This window comes from Anolis carolinensis, unplaced genomic scaffold (genome assembly GCF_035594765.1).
Source record: "Anolis carolinensis isolate JA03-04 unplaced genomic scaffold, rAnoCar3.1.pri scaffold_8, whole genome shotgun sequence".
NCBI lineage: Eukaryota > Metazoa > Chordata > Lepidosauria > Squamata > Dactyloidae > Anolis > Anolis carolinensis.
The window spans coordinates 1,905,012-1,916,794 of record NW_026943819.1 but is presented as its reverse complement, the minus strand read 5'-3'; the positions used below and the strand labels follow the sequence as shown (position 1 = coordinate 1,916,794).

Below are 11,783 nucleotides of genomic sequence, written 5' to 3'. Positions count from 1 at the left end.
GATTGGTAAATGTACATACCAGTTGTACATGGAAATAATGGTAATAACAAGAAATTCTTGATAGGATTCACAGTTTGTCTGGTTATGCTGGTTTGTGATGACAACTACTGTACAGTATATAATAAATGTTCATTTTTTGTTCAACAATAAATGTGAATTCTTCTTCATGGAAAATAAGACATCCCCTGAAAATAAGACCTAGCACATCTTTGGGAGCAAAAATTAATATAAGACGCTGTCTTATTTTCAGGGAAACACGGTATGCTGGATTTCGTATCACAGAATCACAAGTCGAACACTTCCCAAGTGTCTAGGACTCTGTGATGTATTTTCGGATGATGCGTGCAGATCCCAGCAGGGTGGCCTTTTGCAGTTGGCAAATCATAATTTTGTCAATGTCTATTGTTTCCAAATGCCGGCTGAGATCTTTTGGCACAGCACCCAATGTGCCGATCGCCACAGGGACCACCTGCACTGGTTTCTGCCAGAGTCATAGAATCATAGAATCATAGAATAGTAGAGTTGGAAGAGACCACATGGGCCATCTAGTCCAACCCCCTGCTAAGAAGCAGGAAATCGCATTCAAAGCACCCCCGACAGATGGCCATCCAGCCTCTGCTTAAAAGCCTCCAAGGAAGGAGCCTCCACCACGGCCCCGGGGAGAGAGTTCCACTGTCGAACAGCCCTTCTCACAGTGAGGAAGTTCTTCCTGATGTTCAGGTGGAATCTCCTTCCGTTCCTGTAGTTTGAAGCCCTTGTTCCCTTGCGTCCTAGTCTGCAGGGCAGCAGAAAACAAGCTCCCTCCCTCCTCCCTAGGACTTCCCTTCACATATTTGTACATGGCTATCATGTCTCCTCTCAGCCTTCTCTTCTGCAGGCTAAACATGCCCAGCTCTTTAAGCCGCTCCTCATAGGGCTTGTTCTCCAGACCCTTCATCATTTTAGTCGCCCTCCTCTGGACGCTTTCCAGCTTGTCAACATCTCCCTTCAACTGTGGTGCCCAAAATTGGACACAGTATTCCAGGTGTGGTCTGACCAAGGCAGAATAGAGGGGAGCATAACTTCCCTGGATCTAGACGCTATTCCCCTATTGATGCAGGCCAGAATCCCATTGGCTTTTTTAGCAGCCGCATCACATTGTTGGCTCATGTTCACCTTCCTCCCCACGAGGACTCCAAGGTCTTTTTCGCACACACTGCTGTCAAGCCAGGCATCGTCCCCCATTCTGTATCTTTGATTTCCATTTTTTCTGCCGAAGTGAAGTATCTTGCATTTGTCCCTGTTGAACTTCATTTTGTTAGTTTCGGCCCATCTCTCTAGTCTGTCAAGATCGTTTTGGATTCTGCTCCTGTCTTCTGGAGTGTTAGCTATCCCTCCCAGTTTTGTGTCGTCTGCAAACTTGATGATCGTGCCTTCTAACCCTTCGTCTAAGTCGTTAATAAAGATCCTGAACAGAACCGGGCCCAGGACGGAGCCCTGCTTGTGGCACTCCACTTGTCACTTCTTTCCATGATGAAGACAACGCATTGGTGAGCACCCTTTGGGTTCGTTCGCTTAGCCAATTACAGATCCACCTAACCGTAGTTTTGTCTAGCCCACATTTTACTAGTTTGTTTGCCAGAAGGTCGTGGGGGACTTTGTCGAAGGCCTTACTGAAATCCAGGTACGCTACATCCACAGCATTCCCTGTATCGACCCAACTCGTAACTCTATCGAAAAAAGAGATCAGATTAGTCTGGCATGACTTGTTTTTGGTAAATCCGTGTTGAAGTTCTATCTTGAGATAGAGTGGAATATAAATAAAGTATATTATTATTATTAGCCTTCCATTTACTCACAATTGCTAGGAGGCAGAGGAGGAGGAGGAAGAGAAGTCCAACGATGATCCCAACGATTGCTTGCCAATCAGGTTTCAGGACGAGATCCGGGATCGGCGCAATTCCCACTTGGATGACGTGCCGAGGAGTCATTGGGAAGAAGGGCCCCTCGTCGTAACACTGTCCGCCGTGTGGCATGACTCTGATGTACTTTGCATAATGAATAATAGAGAGACAGGGAACACATGTCAGCTGTGCATGGAATCAAAGGTCCCAAAAACCACAAACAGAAAAGCTAGGCTCCATTTGGATAACATGGGGTGCATCAATATTGTAGAATGGTTGTTCAATACTTTAAGTGCCCTGGTGTAACAACAACTCCCAAGATTCCCTAGGATTGCACCATCTCAATTAAACTAGTATCACACTGCATTAATTCTGAAGTGATACAGCCTTGGAATGGCTTCACTAACCATTCGTCGGTGCCGGTTGCTGCTCAGGCTCAAAACGTAGGTTCCCGGATCACGGAACCGGTAAAAGAAGAAGAGGAATTTGCTTGAACCTTCGGTCAATGCGACCTCCTCTTCCAGTCGGCGGAAACCTCCCCAGTCGAACTCAAGGTTTGTATTATACAGGTTGTTGCTGGGAAGAGACAGAGAGGAAGAACTGCATTGCCTGAGCACATTCCGTCCTGGTATCCTCGGGGTTCAGAAATTGCACTTACACATCATAGACGGGATAATGGTCTTTGGAAACGATGAACATGACGACGTCGTGGATTTTGAGGCATGTCGTTGGGTTGGAGATGCCACTATATGTAATTTGCAGTGTAGTATTAGACAGTTGTTGGAGCCGTGGCCAGGAAAACGCAGAATTATTGTTGTCAGGTGTTCCTGCGACCAATAAGATCTCATAAGATCCCGAAATGGGTATATATTATTTACACCCGACCATCAAGCCCAGCTCACTGTTTACTCAAGCAGTTCAAAAACAGCTGTAATTAGAGAAATTAGGTACTGCTAATAAGTAGGGGAGGTATTTTACAACACCATAAAGAACAAAACCAGAAATGCCAGTGACCAAAAGGAAAGGAGGAAGTCCTGATTGCTCTTCGTCATAGAGAATGAAGCAACAGCATCCCCGTGTAGCACAACCTCCAAGGCACCAAAAACTGGACTTCGACACAACATACCTCCTTTCTGTCTGTTCTCTCTGTGTACTGTGATCCGCCCTGAGTCTCCCCGGGAGATAGGGCAGAATATAAATAAAGTGTTATTATTTATTATTATCACCCAACTGAAACGGGAACCATTAGTTTCCATCCTCCATCAGATGTATGGCATCCTTTGGGCACCAAGAAAAGCTCTGATGCTCGTGTCTTTGATGGTTTTTAAGTCTAACTTTTACATGTTTTTACATGTTACATGTAGTTGGGATGGGCATAAAAATACCTGAAGATGTCATGGACTGCCATCCATTTGCAGATGCGATCCCACCGGAGGTAAGGAAAGAATGGAGCATTTCGGGTTCAGGGTCATAGACTCCCAAAAATCCTCTCCCTGCAGTGAAACATATTGAGATTTAAAGCATATTGGAAATGTACTTTATATGTAGATGTGGATTGTGCAATGCACCATTGTTCCTTACCATTTGTTTTTATAATGTACACAGGTTGGGATCCTTTTGTCTTTGCAGAGATGCAATCGCTTTGAGCGTGGAAGCCCAACACTTGCAAGGAAGGTGTGATCTCTTCCAGGGAAACGGGATCCTAAAAGGAATTTAGAATTAAATTCTAGACAGTGAAAGTTTGGAACAACGTCAACAGAGCTTCTATGTTGGCTAGCCAATCCTTTGCTAAGTGATGTTTTCCTTTTCATTGATGGTTCTGTATCTCCTTCAATACTAGAAGTATTAAAGGATGCCTCTATGCATCTATTCCTGGGCTATGAGAGACATAAGAGACAGGAAAACGTGGTGGTTTGAGCACTGGAGACCTGGGTTCGAATCCCTGCTCAGTCACGGAAACCAGCTAAGCACACAATGAAACTTCTCAGCCTTAAAAAGAGTCAAGGGTCAGCCCTGTCTGAACAAATCTGGCCAAGAAAACACCATGGAAACCCACTGGCTGGCTTTGGGCAAGTCACACTCTCTCAGCCTCGGAGGAAGGCAATGACGAACCCTCTCTGAACCCCATAATACGTTCGCCTGGTCAGAAAAATTAAATATTAACTTTTGTTATTTTTGTTATCAGGACCCAACTTGGCACACAGACTCCCCATGATACACTTTACGTCCTGGTGTGGTTTGGGGAATGGTTTACCATGAATGATGGGACTTGCAGTACTTTCATTCCCTTCCAGAGACCACTACGATCCCCACGAATGACGAACCTGGACCAAACTTGGCACTCAGACTCCCCATGAGACACTTTATGTCCTGGTGCGGTTTGGGGAAGGGTGGACCATGAATGATGGGACTTGCAGTACCTTCATTCCCTTCCAGAGACCACTTCGACCCCCATGAATGACGGACCTGGACCCAACTTGACACACAGACTCCCCATGATACACTTTATGTCCTGGTGTGGTTTGGGGAAGGGTGGACCATGAATGATGGGACTTGCAGTACCTTCATTCACTTCCAGAGACCACTATGACCCCCACGAATGACGAACCTGGACCAAACTTGGCACACAGACTCCCCACGATACACTTTACATCCTGGTGCAGTTTGGGGAAGGGTGGAACATGAATGATGGGACTTGCAGTACTTTCACTAACTTCCAGAGCCCACTGTAACCCCCGCAAATGACAGACCTGGACCAAACTTGGCACACAAACTCCCCATGATACACTTTACGTCCTGGTGTGGTTTGGGGGAATGGTGGACCATGAATGATGGGACTTGCAGTACCTTCATTCACTTCCAGAGACCACTGCGACCCCCACGAATGACGGATCTTGCCCCAACTTGGCACACAGACTCCCCATGAGACACTTTACGTCTTGGTGTGGTTTGGGGAAGGGTGGACCATGAATGATGGGACTCGCAGTACCTTCACTAACTTCCAGAGACCACTTCGACCCCCATGAATGACAGACCAGGACCAAACTTGGCATTCAGACTCCCCATGAGACACTTTACATCCTGGTGTGGTTTGGGGGAGGGTGGACCACAAATGATGGGACTTGTAGTACCTTCACTCACTTCCAGAAACCACTGCGACTCCCATGAGACACTTTATGTCCTGGTGTGGTTTGGGGGAAGGGTGGACCATGAATGATGGGATTTGCAGTACTTTCACTCACTTCCAGAGACCACTGCAACCCCCACAAATGACGAACGTGGACCAAATCTGGCACATAGACTCCCACTCACTTTACATCCTGGGTGGAACATGAATGATGGGACTTGCAGTACCTTCACTCACTTCCAGAGACCACTGCGACCCCCACGAATGACAGACCTGGACCAAACTTGACACACAGACTCCCCATGAGACACTTTACGTCCTGGTGTGGTTTGGGGAAGGATGGATGAAGAATGATGGGATTTGCAGTACAAAATATTAATGTTTGTATATTGTTATTAAGCCCACTCACCCAACATGCCTTAGGGCTGGCATAGGACTCAATGGCACACAAAATGATGCCATCGGCCCCTTCTTTCCATTGCCAATCCCAATGTCCTTCTGTGTCCTGATTTGGCCTTCTGGCTACTTAGCATGTCGGGCTCCCAAACCCATGATTCAGGGGAGCTGAAATTTCACAACAGCCTTACAGGGATCCTAGTAGGCAAACACGGTGCTTTTACCTGGCTCCCATTTCTGTAAGTCACCAAGAGACGAGGCCGTTCATGGTCACAGACCAACTGCAAGGTGTTCCTTTGCCGCCGTCTACACCGGTCATCGCAGACGCTGTCCAGACGCTCCGCTTGGCAAAGGCAAAGGCCGAGGACTCTGTCGTATCCCTGGAAGTCTTGAGGACGACTGCAAACCTAGCAGAGGCGAGACCAGAGTGAGATCTAGTTCTACCAAGGCTCCAAACCCGTATGGACCCTTCCATTTGCAGCACCTTGTCTGTGCAATATTGTGTCCATCCTTCTTTTGTCAAGCACGCTCGTTCTTGGTTTCTGACCGCTCCGTCCCGGCAGATGTCGTACACTTCCTTCACGCAGTCCCATCTCCTGTCGTTGGCCGGGTTTTTATACCCAGGAGCGCATGGGCATTGAGCATCGCTAGGCTGGAAATATAAATCAATACCCTCTGTATTTTTTTTTTTAATTCATTTTGGCCAATTCTATCCTCAAATCTCCCAATTAAGATGGCATTCGAATGTTGGACCTTCACGGAGACTGAATGAGGTCTGGCACCATTTGAACGGCGAAACGTAACAAGGAAAGTATGGTATATAATCTATATATATAAAAGAGTGATGGCATCACGGCGACCCACAAAACAACAAAACTACAGGCCCCCCAACCTCGAAATTTGACAACACAACCCATCATCCATGCCTCTAGGTTGATACAACAAAAAGAAAAGAATTATCAGCTTTTCCTTCAATTTTGTCAAGGAACTTTCCATGCAATGTGTTGTTGTGCCAGCTGTCAGCTCTGGTTTGTAGTGTGGCTTTCTTGTACTGGTTTTTTGTCTGCTGTGCTTTGAGGAGTTTCTGATAATAATAATAATAATAATAATAATAATAATAATAATAACTTATTATTATTATTATTATTATTATTATTATTATTATTATTATTATTATTAGTGAGACTCTACTATATATATAGCAACATATACTCTACTTAAGGTATCCAATACTTGTATTCTCATTCACTGAATTAGTATAGTTCTTAACATAAAGGTGTACAATTTGGCAACACTTACAAAGGTATTACAGAAAAACTATTCCAGTTTCTAGTTCTAATTCCAGTTTTGCCAACTAGAAATGAAAACCAAACGAAGTCTTACTGTCGACTTAATAATAATCTAAAGTGCTGTCTCAGTATTGAATCGAGTTAATTAACACTTCTTAACATACAAATATACAATTTGGCAACCATTCACATAAGTCTTAAAGTAAAAGTAAAGTCTCTAGTTTAGTTCCTGAGCCATGGGAGTTAAGTGGTGCCAAACCGCATTCATTCTACAGTGCGGGTGCGCCCTGAGAGATCAACAAGGAACGGTGACTCAACAACAACAACTCTTTATTGATTAGTCAATTTTGACCATATCAAAACAGAACGGTGACTCGGAAAAGCTCGTTACCTGGAAAATCCGACCTTCCCGAAGGCATTTGCAAAGCTTTTGGCCTTCTTTGGGTTGGACGGCTTCGGAGCCGCATGCAAAGCAAGCCGACTGTCCGGGTTTGTCGTTGAAGAAATCCACGGGGCAACGCAAACATCGATGCGGAGGGAGACTTTCCAGAGGACGGAAGGTACCTTCCGGACACGGAACCGGGGCTGAGCCAAAGTCCAGGCAGGAAAAACCTAGAACCAAAAAGGTTGCATTGAAATTAATTGGGGTATGAAGATGCCACCAAATGCTCAAGGCTATAGAATCCTGGGAGCTGTAGGGGTTTTTTAAATAGCATATATAGCATATTTCTTATCAGTTTTTAACTTTTCCATTACAACTTTACTACATATCTCTCTACTACACACCTTTTAATTGAATAATAATTATTATTATTATTATTATTATTATTATTATTATTATTTGGTACTTGATGTTATTGTATGTTCGTTTTGTATTTGTAAGCCACCCCGAGTCCCCCCAGGGAGATGGAGGCGGGGTATAAAAATAAAATTATTATTATTATTATTATGCTGTGCCATAATAAAATTATTATTATTATTATTATTATTATTATTATCATTATTATTATGCTGTGTCATAATAAAATAATAATAATAATAATAATAATAATAATAATAATTTTATATCCCGCCTCCATCTCCCCAGAGGGACTCAGGGCGGCTTACAAATACAAAACGAACATACAATAACATCAAGTACCGAAAAACGCGAAAAAGTAAATTAAAAAGACATAAAGTCACCATCATGAATAAAACACAGGTTAAAATACAGCAATGAAATCATAAAATGAACTTATCATAAAATGAATTTATAAAATGAATCGTAAAATGAATTTATTTACTTATACATGTTTATTATTATTATTATTTAAATTATTAATTTATCAGTCAAAATGTATAAGTATACATTCTTTCCTCTTTTTACAATATCTTAAAAATATCCTATTGTATACAAATAAAAAACACCGTTAACCATATTTATTATTGTGATCGAGGTGACCACCCCCCCCCAGGACTTTGTAAAAGATAGTTCAAAAATCAAGACTTTATGTTCTATATTCCATATATTTATAGTAGAAGGTGATTGAGACTTTTTACTGGAGTTTACTGTGGTTTACTAAAACTCTCTGCACAAAAGGTGTTTGACCTTTTAGCCTGAGGCAAGAGATAACAACTTCATGAATTGTAAAATCATGCTGCTAAAACTCCACTTTTATGAATTCCCATGCTGGGTTCTCCAGATGTTATGAACTTCGTTCTTATCAAATATTTTCAATTGTTTATATCATTCATGATTCCCCTTTATGAAATGTAACTCACTTTTATGAATTCTCCCTTATTTCCATGAAATCTATCTATCTGCCTATATGTATTTGTACTCTTTGGGATCCCCGGAAAATATGTATTTTTCCCAGCCTGGGTTATATTCCAACTTTATTTTATTTTTCATTTTATTTCATATAATTGTCAAATCATGAAATCAAATAGGAAATATTTTGAACTCAACATGAACCCCAGAACCTATCCCATTTCCTATGACCCAGGCTTCCTTTCCCAAAAACAAAAGGATAATCTGCCACCGCTAAATCCAATCAAATTCAAATTGCATGGACAATATAGGGCTTGAGTCGCCGAATTCGGAGTGTTGACCTAAAGGAGATTCGCCCCAAGGCAAACATTGTCATAGCTCACCCAAAGAAATATCCTGGACACCTCAGGAAGGCGCCCTGCAGAGCCTGTCAATATGGCTCATCACCACCGATCTTTGCTTCCATCTCTGACACCCCAAGGCATATCTGAAATCTGTATACGTGACAGGAACCCGGACATCCTTGATTGCTGCCATTGATAAATTAATCACCTTTTAGAAATCAGTCTAGCAGGACTTAATCCTCTGGTTCCTGTCCCCGTCACCTCATTGTTTCGCTAACTCCCGCCTTCTCCCTCCTGATTGGCCCGAGTGGAGACGTAAGGCAGCTTCCTATTGGGCCAACGGAGCAAGGCGGGAAATGAAAGCCCGCCTCGTTCAACCTTCTAGCCTATCAACGATCAGATGGGCGGGGAAGCAGGGCGGGAAATTCAAAGGGCTGTCAGACTGAAATTTTGTATAAGTATGGCTTTATTTTGATTGTATGGGGCTGCTGGTAAGTCGAATGATCGCTACCAGAGTCCTCTTCAGCTGAATTGCTCAATAAAGACTCCTTGGCGGATTTTCCTTCAACTTTGGCGGACCTTCTTCATTTCGGCTTCAGGTTGTATTGCGGCTCGTATTTTCCTTTTGGCTCCGCCAAGGTCCGTTCTCTCAGGACCGGATCGGGTCTCTCCTTAAGGGCCCCGATCCCCTAAAACGCGGTCGACAACATTATCAGTTTTTAACTTTTCCATTGCAACTTTACTACATACCTCTCTACTACACACCTTTTATCTACTTATACATATTATTATTATTATTATTATTATTATTATTATTATTATTATTATTATTTTATTATGACACAGCAAACAAGATAGATATGCTGGATTTCATATCACAAAATCACAAGTCGAACACTTCTCAAGTGTCTAGGACTGTGTGATGTATTATTATTATTATTATTATTATTATTATTATTATTATTATTGTAGTTTTATAAGGGCTTGACTCTTCTCTGGCCAAGAGTCCCGGTGCCTCATCAAACTACGACTCCCGTAATTCCATAGCATCAAGCCATTGCAATTAAGGGGATGTCAAATTGCACTGACTATAAATAAACAAACAACATATTGCTCTTGGCTTGTTTCTCTATACCTGCTGGACAAAGCAAGGAGTCTTGTGCCTTCCATGCACAGTTCAGTCCATTTCCACAAATATCTTCTTCTACTAGCTTCCCATTTTCAGCCCGGCAAGAAGGGAAAAGCAAGACCGCAAGCAGAAAATTCAACATCTTTCTGGGCTTCAGAAGAGAGAAAGACCCAATCCTTTGCAAAACAATCCTGGAAGTGAAAAGCTTTGCCTTTTAAATATTTCATAGTCGGGGAAAGGAAAGTTAACCAGACGGAAAGGGATCGCTTTGCATTTCTCCGAGGTTCAGGTGACACAAAATGGGCTGGAACAGAGTCACTGCATGCGATATAAAGACCGAAACATTGCAGGTGGGAAATTCCTATTATTATTATTATTATTATTATTATTATTATTATTATTATTTATGATGTTGTTATTTTATCTTCTTGTGGTTGTTATTTTATTGTATGGCAAAGCAAATGATATCTATATGCTGGATTTCGTTTCACAAAATCACAAGTCGAACACTTCCCAAGTGTCTAGGACTGTGTGATGTATTTTCGGATGATGCGTGCAGATCCCAGTCGGGTGGCCTTTTGCAGTTGGCAGATCATAATTTTGTCAATGTCTATTGTTTCCAAATGCCGACTGAAATCTTTTGGCACGGCACCCATTTTGTAAAGATACAGTTGTCCTATTACTAACTAATATACTAATATTAGTGAATATATATTAGTTAGTAATAGGACAACTGTATCTTTACACGTATTATAGATTTCTGTGTACTTTAATGGCACCCAGTGTGCCCATCACCACTGGGACCACCTGCACTGGTTTCTGCCAGAGTCTTTGCAGTTCAATCTTGAGGTCCTGATAGCGGCTGAGTTTTTCCTGTTGTTTTTTGTCAATACGACTGTCACCTGGGATGGCAACATCAATGATCCAAACCTTTTTCTTTTCCACAACTGTGATGTCTGGTGTGTTGTGTTCCAGAACTTTGTCAGTCTGGATTCGGAGGTCCCACGGTATCTTTGCGTGCTCATTTTCCAAGACTTTTGCAGGTTTGTGACCCCACCAGTTCTTTGGTACTTGAGGCATAAGTTCCAATGAATCATTTGGGCCACATAGTTGTCCCTCTGTTTGTAGTCTGTCTGTGCGATTTTCTTACAGCAGCTGAGGAGATGATCAATGGTTTCGTCGGTTTCCTTGCACAGTCTGCATTTTGGGTCATCAGCTGATTTTTCGATCTTGGCCTTAATTGCATTTGTTCTGATGTCTTGCTCCTGGGCTGCAAGGATCAGGCCTTCTGTCTCCTTCTTCAGGGTCCCATTCGTGAGCCAGAGCCAGGACTTCTATTATTATTATTATTATTATTATTATTATTATTAATTGCCTTTGTCCTGATGTCTTGCTCCTGGGCTGCAAGGATCAGGCCTTCTGTCTCCTCCTTCAGGGTCCCATTCGGGAGCCAGAGCCACGTCTTCTCCTTATCAGCTTTTTCTTCAATTTTGTCAAGGAACTTTCCATGCAATGTTTTGTTGTGCCAGCTGTCAACTCTAGTTTGTAGTGCGGTTTTCTTGTACTGATTTTTTGTCTGCTGTTATCATTATTATTGCTATTATTATTATTAATAATCATAAAGTGTAATGAAGTTTTCTGCCACTAGATGGGAGCACCGTCTCTTGCATAACCCAAGCACTGTTTTGATGCTCTTCTTGCAATTCTTCCAGATGTGTTTAATCCAGGAAAAGGCCAACTTGGGCTCTCCAGGTGTTTTGGACTGCAACTCCCACCATTCCTAACAGCCTCAGGCCCCTTCCTTTTCCTCCCCAGCCGCTTAAGCGGCTGGGGAGGAAAAGGAAGGGGCCTGAGGCTGTTAGGAA

The 11,783-nt window shown here is 42.7% G+C and overlaps 1 protein-coding gene across 1 annotated transcript in view; it reads right to left on the bottom strand.

Annotated features, from left to right (window-relative positions):
* Positions 1–3,220: 3,220 nt before the first annotated feature.
* LOC134293401 (ankyrin repeat domain-containing protein 35-like) overlaps positions 3,221–11,783 on the bottom strand; it is a 33,678-nt gene continuing 25,115 nt past the window's right edge. Inside the window, exons 12-15 of the mRNA XM_062960786.1 lie at positions 7,087–7,307; positions 5,631–6,058; positions 3,465–3,585; positions 3,221–3,376 (exon numbers count right to left, since the gene is read on the bottom strand). The gene's annotated coding sequence lies outside the window, so the exon portion shown is untranslated. The remainder of the gene's footprint in view (positions 3,377–3,464; positions 3,586–5,630; positions 6,059–7,086; positions 7,308–11,783) is intronic.